The 23,973-nt window shown below is 40.5% G+C and overlaps 1 protein-coding gene and 1 long non-coding RNA gene across 2 annotated transcripts in view; one reads left to right on the top strand and one right to left on the bottom strand.

Annotated features, from left to right (window-relative positions):
* Window positions 1-23,973, top strand: part of LOC132111715 (cysteine-rich motor neuron 1 protein-like) — a 127,783-nt gene that overhangs the window by 43,809 nt on the left and 60,001 nt on the right. The gene's annotated exons all lie outside the window — the stretch shown is intronic.
* Window positions 18,751-20,673, bottom strand: LOC132112114 (uncharacterized). Its single transcript, XR_009424895.1, has 3 exons — window positions 20,604-20,673; window positions 20,450-20,519; window positions 18,751-19,216 (listed from the first exon to the last, which is right to left on the bottom strand). It is a non-coding gene; the product is annotated as an uncharacterized LOC132112114 (long non-coding RNA).

Here is a 23,973-nt window from a genome sequence, read left to right as displayed (position 1 = left end):
TGCTGGCCCCGCTTCTGCCGAGGCAGAGCGGCTGCTGCACTCGTGGGGCTCGCAGGTGGATCTGTCAGAAGGAATGGAGACGGGCCAGTCCTTATCTCCTTCCTCATCTGCCAGATCCGGCGCCCAAACCCTGGGTTCGGAAGCACGCTCGTCGGTTTCTTCCCCCCAGGGTGAGGGATCAGCTCTTCACCTCTCGTCCTCCGAGGAGGTCGATGTGGAGACTGTTGCTGGGGATTCGCCACCCCTGTCGCCCCAGTATGAGGAGCTGTTGGAGGTGGTCACGCGGGCAGTAGATAAATTAAAAATTGACTGGCCTGCTGAAAAACAGACTGAGCCGCAGAGAAGCAAATTAGATGAACGCTTCCTGCGGCCGCAGCAACCACCTCCACGTCGGAGCCTTCCATATTTTCCCGATCTCCATGACGAGTTATCGAGATCGTGGAAACACCCGTATTCGACCCGCCTCTTTGGCCCTGATTCACTATACTATGGCAACGTGATGGGGCTGGGAGAGCGTGGTTATAGAGCGATGCCACGGGCTGAACAGACGCTCGCGAGCTATCTGTCACCCGGTTCGGCCTCGTCTCTAAAGGCTCCGACATTGCCCACTAAGCCGCTTCGAGTTACATCATCGCTAGTGGGCAAAGGTTATGTGGCAGCAGGTCAGGCTGGGGCGTGCCTTCATACTATGGCAGTCCTGCAAGCTTATCAGGCTGACCTGCTGAGAGATGTCGATGAGGGGGAGGGGATTAAGTCTGAGGAGATTGAAGAACTCAGGAAGACCGCTGATCTCTCCCTCCGCGCCACTAAGGAGACCGCTCGCGCAATTGGGCGGTCTATGGCAGCTTTAGTGGCTGCGGAGAGGCATTTGTGGCTGACCCTGTCAGAAATTAAAGAACGGGACAGGGTCTGCCTCCTGGACGCCCCGCTTCAAGCCTCGGGCCTGTTCGGCGACACAGTTAATACTGTCGTCGACAGGTTCCAGGAGGCGCACAAGCAGGTGGCGGCGTTCCAGAGTTTCCTCCCTCGTCGCTCTCGTGGTACATCTGGGCGGGAGATGACCACGCCACATACCGGCTCCTCACACCGGGTAGCGCAAAAACAGAGCGTCGCCACTCGTGCTTCCCCACGTCGGGACCGAGGGCAACGACGCTCTGAGTCGGGGGCTTCTAGGGCGAAAGCCGATTTAAGATCTGTCATCGAAGCCCGGAAGTCCTCGACGAAACGATCCTGACGCCAGGATCCAGAGGGTAGCCCCTGCTGGGGTAGAGCGCGGTTCACCTCATTACACGGTGCCCGTCTCACCTCAGTACCCTCAGGAGGTCGGTCTGCCAACCCTGCCAGAGTTTCAGGGCGCAGCGGCCTCCAGCGAGCACCACTCCCAGTTACTTCCGCCCGTGACCGTAGCGGAGCTGGGATGCTCGCCGCCCCTTCGGGGGCCTCTTACACCAGAGGTCAGTCTCGAGAGACTGATTCCCTTAGTAGATTATTTAGCAGCGTGGAAGCTACTGCCAAATGTATCTCAATGGGTCCTGCGTACAATAGAAAGAGGCTATTGCATTCAGTTCGGTCATCCACCACCGAAGTTCAACGGGGTTACACCGACTGTGGTCGGCCCCCAGCAGGCTCTGGTTATGGAACAAGAAGTGAATACCCTATTAAGGAAGGAGGCCATCGAGGTGGTCCCTCCTCTAGACAGGGAATCCGGATTTTACAGCCGGTATTTCATAGTTCCAAAGAAGGATGGGGGGTTGCGTCCGATCCTGGACTTGCGTCTCCTGAACCGCTCAGTTATGTCACTGAAGTTCAAGATGCTCACTGTCAACCAGGTTGTAGCTCAAATCAGATCCGAGGACTGGTTTGTCACAATAGATCTCAAAGATGCATACTTCCACATATCCATCCTTCCACAACACAGGAAGTTTCTGAGGTTCGCTTTCGGGGGCAAAGCTTATCAATATCGAGTACTTCCCTTTGGCCTCGCACTCTCACCCCGCACGTTCACGAAATGTATGGATGCGGCTCTGGTATCCCTCCGTATGCAGGGCATCCGCATTTTAAATTATATCGACGATTGGTTGATCCTAGCTCAATCAGAGCAGATGGCGGCTCGACATCGAGATGTCGTTCTCGCACACATGGGGGAGCTGGGTTTGAGACTAAACGCCAAGAAGAGTGTACTTTCTCCAGTTCAGAGAACCACCTATCTAGGCGTAGTGTGGAATTCGACCACGATGCAGGCACGCTTGTCTCCTGCTCGGATCGAGTCGATCCTCACATCAGTCGAGAGAGTCAAAGAAGGCCAGTCACTCACTGTCAAACAATTCCAGAGATTGTTAGGGCTGATGGCAGCTGCGTCCAACGTGATACCTTTTGGCCTGCTGTACATGAGACCCCTACAGTGGTGGCTCAAGTCCAAGGGTTTTTCCCCGAGGGGAAATCCACGTCGAGTTATCAAGGTCACGCGGCGGTGCCTTCGTGCCTTAGACATGTGGAGGAAACCTTGGTTCTTGAATCAGGGCCCGGTGCTGGGAGTTCCTTGTCGCCGTGTAACGCTAGCGACAGATGCGTCCCTCACCGGTTGGGGTGCGGTCATGAGTGGCCACCCTGCCCGCGGTCTGTGGAGTGGTCGCCATCTAACATGGCACATCAAATGCCTAGAGATACTAGCGGTCTATCGAGCATTGAAATATTTCCTCCCGGACCTGAGAGGTCACCATGTGTTGGTGCGCACCGACAACACATCAGTGGTCTCTTATATCAATCACCAGGGGGGTCTGCGTTCGCGCCCCTTGTACAAGCTGGCACACCAGATCCTTCTGTGGTCCCATTTTACGATCTTGACATGCGAGCCACGCCGGGCTCTTCTGTCCTCTCGTCTTAGCTGTGCTCTTTTGACTACACACTAGGCAGGGATTTGGAAGTCTGGCAGCGTTGGCACATCGTTCCCCAAAAGCGTTTCGACGCAGCTCGAGTTCCTGAAAAGGAACGTCCCAAGGTTACGTATGTAACCCTAGTTCCTTGAAGGAACGAGACGCTGCGTCGCAGAGCCATACTCCCCTGCCGGCGCTTGCTTCCCTACTCGAAGCTGAAGCCAGCTGCACGGCACGTGCTTTTATAGCTTCCTGGTCGCTACGTCACCCCGCCCGTGACGTCACGCCTTTCCGATGGACTGATTGCACACGATATTCAGAGTCGGTCTCGTCAGGGACGTTCCCCAAAAGCGTTTCGACGCAGCGTCTCGTTCCTTCAAGGAACTAGGGTTACATACGTAACCTTGGGACGTTATTGCACAAGATCTTACGTGTTACCAGGGGACACAAGGAAATCCATTTATGAGAGAAGGGAGATGGAGACCTCATGAATATTTCTTGTCTCCCCTAGTTTTACATATGCTGTTTCATATTCTTACTGTTATTATGCATATATAATGTTCTCATAGTTGTTCTCATAGGGTGAATGTAGGTTGTGTGTTCAGCATTTTTTGATGTTATGAATAGTGATTGAGCAAAGGCACGTGAATAACATATTGTTTGCACAAGCATGTTAGATTAATGGTTTGTCAGAATGTGTTTAGGAACCACATGTGGTTTACAGCATTATGCAAGATTTTTTTTTCATTATGCAGAGTTCCAAACGAAAAGTTGTGTTCCTCTAATCCTGTCAATCATGGTTCAAGGACATGTATGTGGTTCTTACCTCACTTCTGAGACAATTATCCCTGCAATCCTCCACCTCTCCAACTCCAAACTATTTTTAGTAAAGTAAAAACTGACAGAGATCCGTCAATATGAAGGCCAGTGGTGGAGAATCGACTCCAGAATCGTTTAGTGAGCGTTTAGTGAGCAAGTTTATAACAGGCCCCAATTAGTGCCTTTTTCTTCTACTGTAGAATATGATACTGCTGCAGAATGACATACAGCTGTGAATATATGTGATAATGTGATAATCTATGTACATGCCAAAAAGAGACAGGCTGTGTGACTGACTTTACGAGATTAATCTTTTGGAAAGCTTTATAGTTTGTTTTAACGTAACAGCTGTAGTATTACGTGGCAAACAAAATATCCAAATAAATGGATGCCAGTTTTACTTTTCATCGTTAATGTGCATATCTCTCTCGCTCTTTCTCCCCTGTATGCTGTAGGCAATTTGTTTTTGGCTTAAGGGGCATAAGTTTCTCAAATCATTTACATTTCTCTAGTTTCTACTTGAGAATAATTTTTTTTTCCAACACATCCTGTTTACTGTGACTTTTCCCCCTTAAAACTTGGTAAAAGTGGTGAAATACATTTCTTTAAAGGTCTCTTGTGGGAGTTTATGTCTGCCACTCTTAGGCCATGTCCACACGTACATTGGTACTTTTATAAACAGAGTTTTTCCTTCTTCCATTTTAAAAAAAAAATCTCCATCCATATGAAGACACTAACTCATGCTATGAAGCACTGACAATAGCATGCCAAGCCAGCAGGTGGTGATATAATCTCAATCTCAATTTATCGTATTTAATAAAATAAAGTAACAAACAGGTTCATGTTATTGAAATGTTTTTTTTCCAAATCATGCTAAAGTTTTCAGACTATGAGCCATTCACACATTTAAAGACTGATTATGGAAATGAAATTTTTATTACAAACATGATACTTGACTCTTGAACTGCTGTTAATCATTATTCTTTTGTCTATAATATTCTGACCACTGGTAGCCATCTTACACCTAAATACACCATCATTGCATCTTTATTGTGTTTAAGGTATACAAGCGAGCATCGCGACATGTTTACATTAAAAGGGTCATATGATGCTTTTTTAAAGATCATTTATTTTGTGTATTTGGTGTAACAGAATATGTTGACATCCTTTAATGTTTAAAAAACACATTATTTTTCCTATAATGTACATTATTGTAGGTCCTCTATGCCCTTCTATCAAACGCATTGTTTTCTACAAAGTCCCTGCTTCCGACAAGTGCAGTCTGCTCTGATTGGACAACTGTCCCAGTGCATTGTGATTGGCCGAACACCGCAAGCACACATCGGAAATGTAACGCCTCTTTCCATAATAGCAAGCTTCATCTTTCAAAATAAATGTAAAGACAGTTAATAATGTCCTTAGTTTTGCCATCAGTTCAAGCCCGAAATGAGAATAGAGTCATGTGACAGACACGGCGATGAAGCTCATATGTGTTTGCAGTACACAAGCCACAGACAGTTAGGATAGCTGACTCCACTGTGTGACCGTCTCTCTCTCTCTCTCTCTCTCTCTCTCTCTCTCTCTCTCTCTCTCTCTCTCTCTCTTACACACACACACAGACACACACACACAACACGCAAAACTCTGCATTCGAAAATTCAATAGCAAATACTTATAACAAAATATACTTACAGTAGAAACCACGCCTTCTTTCTTTGTGTGAACATTTGGATAGCATTATTTAAATATTTCCACATAGTGACATAGACATGTGGGGGCGGGTTTGAAAGAGCCGTTTTAGGGGAGCATGGCAGAGTCTTAACTTTGATAAAGAATATCTCTTTGGATTTGAGACTTTAGTCTTTGCAACTTTACAAATCTTCTTCATGTACCAAGAGCTAGTAACACTCCAAAGAGAAAGGAAAAATTCAAACCGCATCATATGACCTCTTTAATCTACACCCTGCCTCCAGCAGCATGGAGGTGTTGGAAAGTTCGAAAACAGTATACTGTTGCTCAGCCTTTTCAAACTTCTTTTTGTCCCAAAACGAAGAGCAAAAACAAACTTTGTTTGAAGTATATCAGGGCCTTAACACTGTAACAAGAGTTTTTAAAAATCTTCACCCTTGCAGGAATTTTAAAAAATGTTTAGTTTCAGTGACCTAGTGCTGCGCTTGCATGTGGACGGCCAAACGGCGTCAAAAAAGCTGCGGTTTTAAAAATAACTGCGTTCGTGTGGATACCAACTGCAATCTTGAAGGGATAGTTCACCCAAAAAAATACAATTCTGTCATTTATTTATCCTCATGTCATTCCCAAACCTATTTTTTTTGCTAATTTTATTGTAAACAAAAATAAGAATTTATTAATTTCAACAAATTTACCTCCAATACAGATGCTATGTCCACCATGTTTTCTCACTGACATGCTTCCAACTTGCAAACAGTGGGCACAAATAAAAAAAGAGTTTCCAGCTTGTTATTACCGCTGTGTAGTGCTTCTTATGTTTGTTCGGCTCAAAAATACGCTCTTTCCAACATGACTTGAATGCACCACATACTGCACAATCTCAAGCAGCAATCTAGAAGCTGTATTCTGAAAACAGCTCAGATATTCTTCTGTCTCAAATGGAATTGTGGGGGAAATTATATAATTTGCATAACAGCTGCAGTCTTTAAAAATCCAACAGAATTAGTACAACATCCAAAACCTTTGACATACTATTTTAAGCATACTCTGATTTGGGACACACTTAATCTTAATCTTAAATTCTAATTATAATAGCTAGCATCCTAATTGGGTAACAGCATTGCATGTGTGGTTGTCAGTGATGTAGAGCCCTCGTAACCACAAAACGACTCAAGTTTATCATCCAACACAGCACTGAAAGGGTTAAGTTCACTGGTTATTTGTAGGCTACACTGAATTATGTGTGGCCATATTGGTCTAAACAGGGTGATTGAGAGCAGGTATCTATGCTTGCGCCTTTGTTGGTCATACAGTGATTCAGATCTGACATGGCAATTAGAAGAATATTTTATTAAATAGATTCAATTAGAGAGCCACTGAGGGAGAAAGATTACGAAGGGGCGCCCTGCCAAAAAGCAAGAGGAAAGTGGCAAAGAAAACAGAAAGCCGTCGACGATGACAGTCAGCTGACCTGCCTCCGCTGAGCCATTCACTGGCTTCTTATTGAAATTATTAATTCACTCAGTGTGTTGGTTTGTTTTTTCAGCCACAGCATTTTTTTTTATTTTATATTTTGGTGCGTGTCTGTCTATGTGTGTGTGCAAGAGATCGCATGCTGTGTCTCTGAAAAATTATTTGAGAGGGATTTCTTTCCATGTGACTTTCTGCATGCTGTGATCGCACACATGAGTCAAGGATAAAATAAGATTTGATGAATAGATGAACGCGGGGCATTTATTTTTGATTATTAAGGTTAGCTATTTATTTGTTTATAGTTTGGTGGTTTTTACGCCCCCTACTCTGAAGGAATGCAGTGTCTGCTTTGCTGCACTTAGTATGTCCCTGACAGGAGCAATTTGTATGAATCTGTTGAAATTTATGGCATTATGATAGCTGGAAATTATTTTGGGTAAGGTCAGGCTCAGTTTAAATCTGCAGACTTGTTTTGTATTTTCTGTGCAGGTTCTAGGGGTAAAGTTGGAATAAATTTTGCGGATTAGATTTAAACCAGTTACCATTATCCAAATTCATTATCACAAAAAGAAAAGAAAACATTAAAAAGTTGGGGGATGTGTAGATTTGATTTTGAATGAGATGCATCCCACTTTTCATATTTCTGCTGCTACATATTCCGTATGGTCCGTTCCTGATTTTATACTGTATTATAAATTAGATATTTTCAATATGTTTTGCCTGTGCTTAAAACGTTCCAAAAATAAAGTGAATAGTTTCACATCCATACATCAAGATAAGCTTTTATTTTTTTCTGTAACTGGTAGAACATGGCGATGGGTTTCATGGTATGTAAATAGTGAAAAGCACTGACACTTTAAAATGAATAAATGCACAGTTGTAAACGAATTGAGTCATTAAAATGTTAAAATTCACATTAAAAAAAGACAACTAACTTTTAATAATTATTAGCTACTAAATTCATTCTTATGTTGGTCATTTAAAACTCCTGACGCTTGTCAATATTATACATTCTTCATAACAATGTCATGAAGATGCTGGTGATATTGTGTGCTTCCCAAGGGAAACTGTACTCAGAGAGAACATAAAGGCAGTGAATGAGGGCGAAGGAGGAAAGTGGCTGCGTGTCATTCTTTTTATACTTCTCTTTAGAGGAGCGCCCTGGCCTGAACCTTTAATGTAATAGCATGTGCTAATGGCCCATCAAACTCAGATGGCCACAGCTAGCTGAGTCTTGTTTCCAGAGGCAAGAATGGTGAATAGATCCATGTTGTTGTTGTTTAATGGCAAAGCACTATGCCATATGGTCTTATATTCTTCCAGGGGCATGTCCCCTAATATACAGTAACCCACATTTCCCGTAACACTCATAGGAGGCGAAGATATCACACAACACACACAGATGCTCTTCTGTTCGGGACCTGTTGATTTCCAGTCCGTGTAAGTTTTTTTAGTGCCATTCCTGCCCAGAACTGGGCCTTGCTTCATGCCACCGCATTTATTAATAACCCAGCAGAACACATGTTGGGAAATCATTTGAAAAACACAGAGAGCAATGGGGCCAACAAGTGTCAGAACAGAGTGAAAGAGAGAAAAACGTGTAGGACGGAGTAGACAGCAGAGTCAACTCTCTGTCCTGAAGCATTGTTACAAAGCTGCTAGCAGTGTATTTGTTATCTTCGCAGTGTTTGAGGTTATTGGGGAGTGTTTTGCATCATGTAATACCACTGTCGGAGTATTTGGATGTTCGAGCAGATGGCTTATCAGACAGAGTCGCTCCTTGTAATTGGGTCCTGTATTAAAAGCATCTCTTATCAGCCTATAATAATGTGGAGATGAGATGTCTAGAGCTTGCGGTGTTTCTTTTGTCACTTTGGTAATGAATCATACTTTGCATCACATATTTTTCTGTCAGCTTACAGAATTGTTTCGTTTCCTTCCTTACATGAACTGTTTTATATCAAAGTTTGCATTTCGAAGCATAGGAAGGCTGCCGAGATGTGTGAGAATCATGTAAAAACAGTTTTAAGTTAGCTAACAACTGATTATTTTGCTAATTAAATACTCTGCCATTTACAGCTAGGTCTTTAAAAAAATACGTTTACCTTAATATTTTATGAATTTGTGAATGTTTTTAAAAGTGTCAAAGCCCCTTCATTTTTAAAATATTAACTGTCATTTTTACAGTTGTGGTTTATTTATTTATTTATTTATTTTGTGAGGTGGCTGATACAACTGTCCTGATATCATAATGATGTATCATAATTAATTAAAATTTGAAATTCTTGAAAGAAATGTAGTTTGGAATATTTAACTCAATTTATTTGTTAATTTAATTACTGTATGATTCACTGCACAGTAATACAGTATTTTGTTTTAATTGTCCTTCATCTCAATGTTGTGCAGCCCACAAATTCATGTAGAAACATGATCAAATAAAACAAAACATAACTAGGAAAAATCATAAAGGGGACTTCTTCAGACCTGCATGACATTTTATGACAAGCCACGGTTAGTTTTTGTAAAGATGTCGTGGTAGGACTCTCCAAAAATGCAGTGATATGGCTTGGTCTCTAGGTTTAATGAAATAGAAATACACAAGATTGTTTTTCAACGTTTTATCATCCATCGGGCAAAAAAAAAGGGGAAACAAACACTCAAAAGCTGCTCACATTATAGTGCACCTCTCCTCAAATAAACCACTGGATATAAGATATCATTCTGTTCTTCATTGAGATTAGTTACACACCCAAGTTTGATGTTTAACTTTCTGGGTTTCTTCAAACTCTACGTATGAGCAATGGTAATAGTGATGCTTGCGTTACAAGAAAAAAAGACCAGAAAAAGTAGTTATCCATAATCAAGTTTAATGCACTGGGAGATCTGGGACTCAAGCGACCTGATCATAGAAATTAAGCCATTGCAGCCAAGAAGCTTAAGCTTCACGTTTCATTTTTAACCCAGTGTTGTGCAGCCTCTCAAGTCATTTTCTCACACAGGGTGCCGATTTCATTCTGAACAGAACCTTTTTAAATCAAACTCTCGGCTGAGCTGCTATTCCATCTGAACCACTCATATAATGCTCCAGCTCCCTTTAACCCAAGACGACTCATTCACTTACTCAGTCCTACTTTTGATGAATATTGGTGCAGCAGACCCAAGGACTGACTGGTTACAATGAGTGAAGAGAGTTAGACTGGCATAAACGTGCGTGCGTGCGTTGTCCAAGATGGACTATTAGGTTGACTTTGTGGCCAACCCTGCTAAACCATATGATCGACCGAGCAGATTTTCATTGGTTTGTCAGATGGAAACCCTGTCAACCATATGATGTGATGCACATTTTGTGTCATGTCTAATAATTTATTTAACAGTACATAAAAAATTCAGTTCATACATACACAGATTTAAAACACTTCTTCTAAGTTGAGTGTGTATTTATTTCGGCCATAAAGTCAAAGTATATTGGTATAATTTTTTGAAAATGATTCAGATGTGTACACTACCTGATGGTTAATTTATTACTTTTTTTGTGTCATTAATTTAAAAAAATCTTGAAAATGTATCATAGTTATATCTTTTTTTCATTTTTGACTATATGAAACCTACATGAACACACAGAGTACATTCAATTTGAACAAATATTTGAAAGTTTCCTTTTATTTATTGTGGACACTGTTTGAACACTGTTTGCTACAAACCATGGACTGTAAAGCTACCTTCGATAAAAATCTGATGTTTTAGCTGTGTTTTCCCAGAAGGAAACAGCCTGTAGTATATAAACTGCTGTTTTGCAGCTTCAGTCTTATCCTTTTTTTCGTCTTTTGTAAGAGCGACATCCTATGATTTGTTTCTCTATGAGGTTCATCAATAATCTATCAGTGTACAGGTGTTTGCTGTATTAGACAGTTGTCTGCGAAGTTTCTCTAAATCTGGTGCTGTGACCCGACTGTTGCGATCGATACATATGTAGACTTGACAGTCGAGAAAGCTGTAGAAAATCAATGATGTTTATTAAGATACTCTGTATGCAGTCAGAACAGGCAAAGCAAATGATGAACTGATTTTTAACAATGACTAGCTGCAGTGTTTGAAAAGCTAAGATTCAAGGTTTGCGTGTTCATTTTTAGAGGGACACTTAATCTATGGAGGAATTCGTTTGGGAAATCTCATTTTACATCTCAAAGAACTAACATGGTTAGCCATGTAGCTCAGTGGATGGAGGTTTTTGAAAGGTCTGTTCTTTCCTTTTCGTTGAACTCTTTGCATTTTACTCTTATCTGGTGTCTTAACCTGAAAAACAAAACAAAAAAAACGTGGGGAGGTTTTTGCTATGAAACAAAGGTTCTCTTTTTTCTGGAGGAGTGGAATGTTTGAAACAGTTTTAGGCGATAATGAAATCACTCATTTTGCATTCCAGGCCAAATCCAGTGGCTATGCATTAAAAGTGTTTTTTATATATATAAGAAACATACTAGTCTATCTGGCTCATGAAGTTCTACAGCTTTCAAACACAGACAGAAATACTGACAAACAGACACACTCACTCTCACACACACAGTAAACCTGGCAGGTAGGGAAGGAGAAACTGAGACACTATCTGTGTTTTCCAGGTGTTGTTCTCACTCTTTGGTGCGTTTCACAGAGCAGAAAGCAGATGAGTAGAGTATGTGTACTTTTTGCTACACCTGAGCTCCCAGGTTTTAAGAGACTTAATCTTCTGAAAAAATGTAAAATATGACAAACTTTCTCCTAAGCCAGCTAAACTGTGCTATCACTGTAAATAGCATTGTTTATTTTCTGCACTGAAACATAGCTAAAGGACTGCTATAGTGCACAAAATAGCAGTCTGTTTGAGTAAGAAAAATGTGTGTGTGTTTAGCATTCTTAAATTTATATTAGGTGTTTTTTTATTATTATTATTAATACTTTTAGTTAGCCAGGACACATTAAATTAATGAAAGTGACAATAAAGACATTTATAATGTTACTTAAATCGTATTTCAAATAATGCTGTTCTTTTGAACTCTCTATTCAGTAATAAGTATACATTTTTCCACAAAATTTATATATTAAAATGATTGAAAATACACATCAGCATTAATAGTAACTACTGTATTGTGAATCGCAAAGAAATCCGCTAATTTTATATAAATACATTTTAATTTATGTACATTTTAATAAAAAAGAAAAATCATGGAATCATGGAAATTTGGCTGTGCAAAATATACAATATAATCTCAATGGATTTAAAGACTAAAATTTTTTATGCTGAATATCATTTCACATTGTTTTCGTTTTAAAACAAAGGACATTTCTTTATGAGACAGTTCAGTTTCAGTATCTTTTCTATTTTAATGCACACACAGAAAGAATAAACGGAGAAATGAGAGTTAGCCCTCCTTGTAATTCATCAGTGCCTCATGTCCACGCAGCACGGGGAGCTCAGCCGTCAGGAAATGACTGTGATCTTACGGTGAACTAAAGTAAATAAATAAATGAACAAAGGCCAGCAGTGATTGTGCGGAGCAGCAACCGGGGGGTAAAATTGTTCCCGCTATTCAGATTACAGGCAGGACTACGTTTAGGAATAAGGCTGCATTATTCATAAAGACTTCTGGCAAAGTCAGAGACCGATTACCCTGCCTGGCTATGGGCCAGAGAGCTGCAGATTTATTTCTGTCTGTCTGTCTTCTTTCTCTCTTTTGTGACACCGCACTCCATCTATTTTTCCCTTCTTTTTTCCTTGCTATCTTTGTGGTGTTGTACATCTATCTCGCTCTATCCTCTGCCTCTGTTTTGCTGCAGTTTCCTATCTCCTGCCTCCCACTGTGTCTTGAGTCTTTTCCTTTTTTTTTTTTTAGTCTGTCCACAGCTTGCTCTCTCTTCCACTTGCTATGGTGTCAAGCTCCTAACAGACAATGGTCTGGCTGTCAGTGAGATGATGGTGTTTGCCGGAGGAGTGCTCAGCTTTTACCTGCAATGAAAAGTGCACCACATGCTAGGCCTTCAAGGCACATGCATGCATCTCAAGAGCCGTTCAGCTTTGAATTAGTTACAGACCAGTCAAGTGTATTTAAATCCTGGGGTTGTTCTCAAGTGAAGAGAACAACTGTGTGGACTTTGATTTTAGTACCTTTTAAGTGGTTTTCTTTTTCCCAGGCTTCTGTTTAGATTCTGCCCAGTATGCAACAGTTAGCTAATACAGTGAGATACAAAAGTTTGAGTGAGATTCATCAGAACTTTTATTATTATTATTTTAACCATTAAAATTAATACACTTTTTTTTTATCAATTTACAGTGTAAAACATGTATTTATTTATTTATTTACTTACTTTTTAACATCTTGTGTCATGATTTAAGGCAGCTTGGCACATTAAAATTAGTTCAACATTGAAAAACACATTTGCAGACTGCTGTTCTATTTCATTCCATTGTGCTCACCGAGTATCATTACCATACTATTATAGTTTTTATTGAATTTGTTTTAATTTTTTCTATTTTAAATGTACATATTAGTAAAACAAATGTGTAATATTTTGTGAGTTTGTCATCTTTTTTATGTCAGGTTTTTTAACTTTATTTGTTTTTTAATTTATAAATTTTTAGTGGATATATAAGGGAAATATTTTTCAATTTACAATTTTGAATCCCAGATTTTCAGTATGGTCACATTTTTGCCAGATTCATTGAAACTTTAAAGAGTTTTGTTTCAGTCACATGTGTCTAAGTGGCATTTAAAGTGACCAAAATGTACATTTTTGAAAGTGGCATATCTGAAATTTGATAGAATTTTGAGAGCAAAGTAGAATAAACAGGTGTTCTCTAGGAAATCGAGTTTACTCACTACTTAAGATCTTAAACAAAACTGTTCAAAGATTTAGTACCATGAACCTCACAAACTTTGTCAAATCCAGTCAACATTTCTTCTTTGGAAGCAATTGGTAGTAGCATTTTGTGTGCAGTAAACATAAAATGTTCCATGAATGGTTTGTGGATGGTGACTAACTCATTATTTCTTAGTAAGATTTTCTTTAAATAGCTACTGCACCTTGATAGTATTTGGTCATAAAGAAAAAAATAATGGTAAAGAAATTAAATTTGTATTATTCCCACTGTAGCATCCCTTTGCGGCAATGCTAAAGCTCAAAGTATACATCCTTGTCCAGTTTGCGGACAGTTGTGAGACATCATTCTTGTCATCAGCATAGTGTACTGATACATGCAAACACCATCCGAATGCAGCCGGTTTTTGTTTGCTTGTTTTTTGTTTGTATTGGAGCTATAATATTTAAAGTGTCAGGTAGGCTAGTAATTAGTACATGAACAAAAATCCCATTGGTGATACCAAATAATCCCAATTTGTGCGCCTTGACTGGGTCAAGATCGGTCTTTATTCTAGTTTGTAGGGCATTTGACAACACAGCGTAACGCAGTCACCTCCTAAGACCCAAAATTTTAGCTGCTGATAGGGCTAATGGGAGCTCAGCATTGACAGACATACATGCTGTTGTTTCAGACACTCCCTGCACTGGGCATTATTCGTCAACGGTGACCAGATTGTCACAGAATAGAGCTTGTGTGGAGACGCAAAGACACACCTGGCGGCACTCCCTTATCCTCCTTGTGTCATCGCAGCATTATTCCTCAACACTGCCTGTTCCAAAACAGGATCTATTTTGATGTGCTTTTGGTGTGGCTTTCTTATTTGAACGCTCAGATCCCAAAGAGTAGGTACTTTCAGGATAACCGCAATAATCCTTTCAATGGCACTTAGCTGACTGATTCCCCATCAGTGGACTGTAATGTTGAGCTTATTGTCTGGTAAAGAAGCCTGTATTGTGAGAGAAACCAGGCACTGGGTCAGTGTTTGTGTCATTTAATGGAGAGTAAAGTGCTCACTGGGGTTTGTGGCTTACACAGCGAAGGCAAGTTATCTGGCTGTAAAACCGGTCCCTGAACTCCCCTCGCTCTCACTCTCACCTCGTTTTCTCATTATCTGCTCAACCAAACCATCTTTCAGCCTGCCATAGGGGAACTGAACTATAGCCTTGTAGAAAATTAACTTTTCACCAGACTTGTTATTGAGCGGTAAATTGAGAATTTACTACACATAAACATTTCTTACGAAACTGTATTTAACATTATTCTATTAAGTATTTTTTTTCTTTTTTTTACATTTTAAAAGCATTTGCTTATAAGCACCAAACAAAGCATGTCACCATTGTCAATGGAGGTTTGCTAACAATTGCCAGCTATAATAAATCTGTGGTTGGTACTGTTAAACTGTTGGCATTCATGTTTCTTGTTTACAGCAAAATGCCAAAACGTGTCTGTACAAACACTAAATGATAGTTTAAAGTACTCGTACCACACTGTAAACCCGGATAAGTTGAATTTACTTAAAAAAACTGAGGTAACTCATTGCCTTTAAAAATGTTAAAGGAACACTCCGACTTTTTGGGACTTTAGCTTATTCACAGTATTATTATTTATGTAAGTGTTATTTGACGCACCCATCGCTAGCCTAGCTTAGCACAAAGACTGGATGTAAATGGATAATGGTAGCATAGTAATCCCAATAAGTGACAAAATAATGCAAACATTTTCCTATTTACATGTTGTGATCTGTATAGTCACAGCGTGTACAAATAACAAGGCTATTTGAGACAGAGACCATTTTTATTTGTATAAATACTGGGAACTATATTCTCACTAGGTGTAGGAGCACAGCTAACGTTACTTGGGCGGAGTGATTAGCGCAGCACACGAGACGCCCTGTTGATGGTTCCGTAAACAAAACAAACGTGACTAACTAGCTAGACGGGACTCGTGATCATGGCTGACTTTGAGGAATTGTCAGACTCAGAGGAATTTTACTGTGTATAAAACCAAGAATCAGAACCATATAGTTTTGAGCCAGAATACACAGACGAGGAGTTACAAACTTTGGAAGCTGTAAGACAAGATTCCGAACACTGTTACAGTATGGCTAATGTTAGTCATCTCAAAACATAACGGAACACTTACCGCAGCAACAGGTGATCCAATTTGTCCTGTCTTTATCGATGGGATGGCTGTATCCTTTAGCACACGTTTCACCGCGGCAGAGGATTACGGTGAGGCCGGGAGCCCCGAAGCCATCCTAGGAAAGCCATCTATGCATGCTGCATGATGCTGCGTCGGCACTACACACGATGGCTGCTTCATCGAAGCGCCGCTGTACGAGTTCCGCTGTGGCCGGGCTCTCACCTAAGCGCGCCACTGTTTCAGTTCCAGAGATTGTGACTGTTTCAGCGTTTTTTGCAATGCGCAAGCCTGTACGGTTGCCCGCTTGCCTGCACACAAAAACCGTTATCACGGCTACCCAGATATTTCCCGAGAAAGGTGTAATTTCTTGTGTCCCGGCCACGGCCGATGGTGCTATAAATGTAGTGACGATGCCCACTGCTCAGTGCCCATCTCCACATATAAGCACAGCCCTTCACACAGGGCTCGCGTTCATAAAAGCGACTCAAGTCGATCACGCGCACTACATAGTAGACGTGCCCACCCCTCAGTGCCCACAATTACTATGTCACACGCGTCATGTGGTTTCTGTAAAAACAAAACCCGTGCACGCTCGTCCGGCCACGGCCGATGGTGCTATAAATGCAGTGACGATGCCCACTCCTCAGTGCCCATCTCCACATGTAAGCACAGCCCTGCACACAGGGCTCGCGCACATAAGATCGACACAGATCGGTCGAGCGCGCCGCATAGTAAACGTGCCCACTCCCCAGTGCCCACATACACTATGTCACATACGGCGCGTGGCTTCTGTAAAAACGAGGCCCGTGCACGTACGCTCTGCACAGGCAGACAGCGAGTTGAAAGTGGTAAATGTGCACATATGCAGCCCACAGTTACTCGCAGACATATCGAGTCCCACGGGACCTGCTCAGCCTTCCCCCAGTCGGTTAAGCGCCGGGACGGGGTCGAGGAGGAGCGATCTGCCCGCTGTGATCAGCGCGCTCCCCGCCTCAAATGCGCAGCACACCCGAGCGCCGCCGTTGCCCGGTCAACAGAGCGCGATTCGCATCCAGCCCTTAGCCATTCATGCAGATGCATGGTCAGCGCTTCCAGGGGTGTCGGATTGGGTGCTAGGCATTATAAAGAGAGGCTACTCGCTACAGTTTTTTCGACGCCCTCCGCGCTTTTCAGCGTGCGTCGAAACTACGGTCAAAACAGAAGTAGCACACATACTTCGGGCCGAAATATCAAAACTTTTGAGCAAAGGGGCTGTAGAGCCTGTGTCTCAAGCTCAAAGCGAGGGGGGGGGGCTGTACAGCAGATACTTTCTGGTGCCAAAGAGAGACGGGGGTCTCAGGCCCATACTGAATCTAAGACAGCTGAACAAGGCATTGATGAAACGCAGTTTCAAAATGCTTACGACCAGGAAACTCCTCGCGCAGATTCGCAGAGGGGACTGGTTCATGTCAATAGATCTGAGGGACGCGTATTTTCAAATACAGATGGCGTCAAACCACAGGCGATATTTGAGATTCGCCTTCGAGGGCCAGGCATACCAGTTTACAGTCCTCCGTGGCTCCTCGTACGTTTACGAGGTGCATGGATGCAGCGCTCGCTCCTCTCAGACTCAGAGACATGCGAGTGCTGGATTATTTGGACGACTGGCTGGTTCTGGCCCGATCACGAGCGGAGCTCGTGGACCAGAGGGCCGTTTTACTCGATCACCTCGAGAAGCTCGGCCTCAGTGTCAATTGGGCGAAGAGTTCGCTGAACCCCAGTCAGACGATTCCGTTCTCTGCCGTGCGCACGATTCACTCTGGTTCGCTTCGGGGATGAAATAAATCAGGTGAGTCAGCCTTTTCGAGCTCCTTTTATAGGTTGGGCCACACCCGTTTCGGTCTGATTGGTCTGATGTTGCATCAGCCCGCGCTCGATAGGCTGTGCAGTTGCCGCAGAACAAGCCAATGAGCGAACGAGCCGTCTCGCCTATGGCTGTGTACTGCTGCAAATGCGCTTTACAAAAATACAAAATTAAGGATAATTTTTTGCTTCAGTATTTCGTGAAAAGAGACTCTTCCCGTAGCGTCTTAGCTAAGACGCAGTACTCGTTCGCTCTTCTAGAGAGAACCGAGGTTACGTTTAGTAACCGAGTACGTTTCCTCAGTGATGGCACACAACAAATTTGAAATCGGAAATTTAACACCAATAGTAAAATTTAACACTTTCTCAGTGTATATATGAATACCACCACACGAGTGTTAAATCAACACTTTCAAAAGTGTTGAGACTTGCAACACCAATACAGTGTTAAAATGTAACACTATTGGAGTTAAATAACAACACTGTAATAAGTAGTTGATATTGCCAACACTATTATGGTGTTACAATGTAACACTATTAAGAGTTAAATAACAACACTGTAATAAGTGTTTTAAACACAACAACAACAAAAAAACATTGTGTGTGTATATATATATATATATATATATATATATATATATATATATAATGTATATATGTATATATGTATATATATATATATATATATATATATATATGTATATATGTATATATATATATATATATATATATATATATATATATATGTATATATATGTATATATATATATATATATATATATATATATATATATATATATATGTATATATATACGTATATATATGTATATATATATATATATATATGTATATATATATGTATATATATATATATATATATATGTGTGTGTGTATATATATTATATAACACACACATATATATATATATATAGAGAGAGAGAGAGATACATTAATACACAAAACAATGTATGTTTACACTTATTTATTTATTTTAACTGAAATATTGTAATTCTTTTTCCCTGCACCAAAATGTCTTCACATTCAGTGTTTTCAATTCATATAAAGAACATACTTTACAACAATTAAAACAATGTCAAAGCAAATCAGTGCAAAGGCACAAAAAAACATATTTGGTCCATATGTATTCTCAATTTAATCAGGTTTATAGTGCTTACATTTATCTGCTTAAACCACAGCATCTCAGTCATTACCATTAACTATGAATGCAGGCCCATACTTAGCTGATTTGGGACCCGGTGCGAAGTAGGAAGCATTCCCGGGGGGTGGGGGCTCTCATTCAGTCCGTTTACCCCTCAAGTGTGGAGTCCGGTGCGACCGCATCAGTTGCACCCCCTAAGGACGGCCCTGGCTGAATGTATGTTACTGATCACTGAACAAAGTCTGTGCCAATGGCGTTTGGACCTCCTTGGAGAAAGTAGTCTCTTTCTTTTTTTCAGGATGACAGAATGTGGTTCTCTGCAGTTTCCATCTAAGCAAGAAATCCACTCCCACTTGCAGCATCACAAAAGTGCTTCTGTAAAATTGGGGAGAAAAAAACAATCATTTTACATCCATTTATCAAAAATATTATTAACAGGTGAAATATCAGACAATAATAGTTCACTCAAAGCATTTACCCAAAAATTCTGTCATAATTTTTGTTCATCCTCATGTGGTTCCAAACCTGTATGACATACATGTCTTACATGGTGTCTGTAGAACGGCATGAGTATAAGTGAATAACTCTGTGCATGAATATGTGTTCATGAGAATCTATTAGCAAAGCAATTCAATCCAACTCAACTAGGAAAAGCACACAAGTTGTGAAAAATGAAGATTAATAAAAACAAAGCATGAAATACAACATATGTGCTTTTTTTTCTCTGAGGTAAATACATCTGCTGTGCTCGTTGCAACAGGAAGTTATCACGTTCATCTGTCAGCTGTCATTTTGACAGTCATAACAACCGAAGCTCTGGTCAGGAGTCAGTAAAAAAGATTCAACTCAGTGAAGAAAGTACACAGTGTTTTTTTTTCTTGATTTTTTTTCACAACTTTTGTGCAATTCAGAGTGAACTAAACTAATAGTGTCTCATGAACACACAGTCATGCACAGAGACCAACAATCTAGTCAGGATATTTGTTAAATAATATGAAAAAGTTCAGTATGTTTCTGATTCTTTCTACGATTCCTGAATTCCATGCTGATCTCACTGCGCTGAGGGCTCTATCAAAATGTATGCGCATAAATGGGACAGCACATAAATAAATGACAGTACCAAAAAAATCATATCTAATCTGTAGTTCATGCTACCCATGTGTCATACTCCAAGTCTTGTGAGGGCACAAATTCACTTTGAAGGGTGAACAATTTAACTCAATATACAAATGAACATATATATATATATTCATATGAAATCTGAAACATACACATACATACATATATATAGAAAAAATAACTCAAATAGAATATACTGAAACTCAACATTATGAAAACTCATTAAATTAATGCTTAGTATAATGACAAAAATGACAACATTTGGTCAAGACACATGCAAGAAACAATTAACATTACTGATATTGCTATTTTGACATCAAATTTAATCTGTGAGAAATGTTTCAGATCGTCTAGGCACGTACAGCATACAAATAGCATTAACGTTACTAAATAATATTATTTTATGAAATAACGTACATATAGTAAATGAAGTAAAACACTTACTTTCCGTGTTTTCCTTGTTAAAACCAACTTCCCCGTCTGCTCCGCTTTGTGAGTGAAAGAAAATATCTCTCTGAGGAAAGTGTAGGAGCGCACAACATATTAATGTTATAATGCTGTTATAAAATAGATATTTTAAATGAGGTAAAACGCTTACTTCTGGTCTTTTCCGCGTGTGCACCATCATGGTCTGCCTGCACAGCAGTTCAAATCTGTGAGGAACCGTTAGGCTCGTTTAGGCGCGCAGAGCATTTAAATATCACCATAAAGTAATATCATCTTATAAAATACATGTAAACGAGGTAAATCACTTACTTATGGTGTTTTCCTTTGATAAAAAAAACTAATTCCCCGTCTTCTCCCCATCGCGAGTAGAAGAAACGATCTCTCTTGAGAAAAAGTTTTGGAGTAAAGCACATAAATATCGCTAAAAACCAATATGATGTTATTAAACACATTTTAAATGAGATAAAAACACTTACTTTTTAGATTTCCCATTTATAAATTAAAAGACGTCCTCGTCTGTTCCACATCGTGAGTGAAAGGAAATGTCCTTGAGAAAAGTTTATGTGCACACAACAAATAAATGTCATTATAAAACGATATGATATTACTAACCCCATTTTATGAGTAAGATTATACACTTTATTTCGCCGTATTTCCGTCCTCATACGAGCCGCGTCGGGAGCAAAGAAAATGGCGTCTGTGAAAAGTATTTCAGATGGGTCAGGTGCGTGCACACGAGCAAATGTCCCGGATGTGACTATTAACATTCAAAGGTAACTGATATTTACACCGGCCAGAGGGGGCTGTTTACACTAGCTAAAATTCAACACCACAACTTTAACACTTTACTCTAAAAGTCACCAACACTAGGATTTCAACACTGGATAATTTGCTGTGATGAAAAAAAAAAATCTTCCTCTTTACCTCCAATCATTACAATATTGTACAGCACCTCTTCAAGTTTTCATCAATTTTACGTTAACATCAGGGACACAACAATAAAATCTGGAAATCACAAATTTACCCGTGACTCCATGGAAAATAATTCGCGATTTCATATTTTGTTTTTGACCCTATGAACCGTTGGACACGCTTCGGCATGAGACGGGAAGCGCCAGGCTGCAGCCAGTCTTGTTAGTAACAGGCAAAACCTGATGATATTGAGTTGTTTGAGCTCAAACACATAATTACAATAAGATAGGCCAATAAAAAGTACAGTTTACTCAGAATTCTTAAGTAATGTAAAGAAATGACACGTTTAAGTAATACAAACTCAATGTGTTTGAGTAGAAACTACTGATTGGACTTAAAAAAGTCAACAAGTAAAATAAGATAGGACATGAAAACGTTCAGCTTACTCAGAATTAACAAGTAATGTCAATAAATTAGAAACATTTAAGTAATATGAACTCAATTTCTTGAGTTGAATTAAAATCTGGGTTTACAGTGCACATTTAATGCCAAAATGTTGAAGTTTTTAAGTGAAAGGGTGCCATCTGTTATGAAAACCTTCCATCAAGTTTGTTCCTCAAAAATTGGTTTTGGTGTTGTAATGCCACAAATATGTCAATATTATACATTTTTAGATAAACTTGGTCAAAACAAAGTGACTTCATTTACAAAATTGAGTGTAAACCTTCACAAAAGTCTGGAAAACTGGCTAGAACCTGTTTAATTCACTCGCCATTCTTGTATATTACCCGAACATTAAATGTACAGCCTGCTTTGAAAGCCCAAAGTAAACTTACATTTTGACGCAAACTCTTAAAGGTTTTTTTTTTTCTTTTGACTAGATAAACTTGACAACAGAATGACTAATTTACAACATGCAATGTAAATCAACACATAAATCTTGGAAATTAATTTAACTTACTCGCTTAATCAAACGTTAAATCAAGAGCCTTTTAAAGATCAACAATATGCTACTATTTAATAGCATCCACAAAAACATGTACACTACTTGACAAATACATACTAGAAAGCTTCATCTTTATCGAGTGCGCTTTTTATCTTCAGAGATTATTAGCGATAAAACGTGCTTTTATTCTTGTTTAAACTAGCGTTTAACCAACTCTTCTAACCCCCTTATGCAAGTGCTCGTCAATGCAGGCGTCTATTGTTTTTGTGGTCTCCAGTGGTTTGTTGTTTCATCTCCTCTGTTTCTTCTTTGACTATGAAAGGACTGGTCAGTCCACCTTGTGGACTAACTTATTAGTACAAAGAAAAATTGTAAAGAATTTGCGTATTTAGAAAAATGTGTCTGTGCATGTACAGTATGTGTGTAGCATACTGATGATGAAACTTACATCATGTGCACTGCACATAAGCTAGAAAAACATCTCTCCCTCTTACAGCAACCATTTTAATCCCACCTAATGTTTTTACAGGGTCATATTGAAAATGTGTTAAGATGTTTCTCACCTCACTGTGTGAGGGCTCACCAAACACTCTTGTAAATGGTTGCCAAAGAAACAAGGCACAGGGACAAAGTGTTGCCGTGCCCATATGGATGCTCGATGATGATGATGTGCTAACAACACCTCTGAGCATGGAAATGATTTACACAGCAAATGTGGACCGTGGCACAACGCGTGTGTGTGCTGGTGCATAGTTGCTCTTCAATCACCCTCGCTGCTGGGCATGCACGCTCTACAGATGTGGACCATTACAGGCTCTCCAAAACCAGATGTGTGTAATGGGTTGGTTGGAGTGTGTCAGTGGTGTTCTCCAGGGACAGGGTGTTGTGGAGTGGATAGTTGTTGGACTGTAAAATGCTCTCTCTGACTGTCTCAATTAACCAGTACCCGTAATGAGTCATCGGAGGGCCATATTCATGTATGCTCATTTTGATTCATTTCTCTTTATGTGTACTCTCTGCTGGTTTGGTCTGGATCCAGTTTGAAAATTTGAAGGGGAATGCATTTGAGTGTGTGTCACGGCTGGGAGTAAGGACAGGAAGCAGTTGCGAGTAATGGATATTTATTGAACAGAGTAATGGTAAGTAGATGATGGTGGGTGACGCAGGGACCTCGACGGCAGCACAGACAGGTGAGGAGGTGTTTGAGTGCGCTGGTGGAGATGGTGGTGGTGAGTAATCCATGGCGATGACTGATTAATCCAAGAGTGACTGAACTGGAACAAGACACGATGAAGTAGAGCTGGTGGAAGACAGACATGTAGCACGGAGGACCTCAAACAACGATCTGACAAACAAGAGACGAAAGACCGGGCATTAAATAGGCTGGTGGAATGAGCTGCAGCTGCCGCTGATCAGATGATCAGATGACCAATCAACATGACGTAACATGAGACTAGCAGGAGACGGTGCATTCATGAACTGTGACAGTACCCCTCCTCCTAAGGACGCCTCCTGGCGTCCCCAGATTCCCTTACCTGTCGATTGGAATCATCGATAAGAGAGTGATCCAGGATGTCTCTAGCAGGCACCCAACTTCTGTCCTCCGGACCGTAACCTTCCCAGTCCACCAAGTACTGAAATCCGTGTCCCCTCCGTCTAGAGT

Source organism: Carassius carassius, chromosome 31 (genome assembly GCF_963082965.1).
Source record: "Carassius carassius chromosome 31, fCarCar2.1, whole genome shotgun sequence".
NCBI lineage: Eukaryota > Metazoa > Chordata > Actinopteri > Cypriniformes > Cyprinidae > Carassius > Carassius carassius.
Note: the sequence above shows the minus strand (reverse complement) of the source record. Positions and strands in the feature narration are given on the sequence as shown.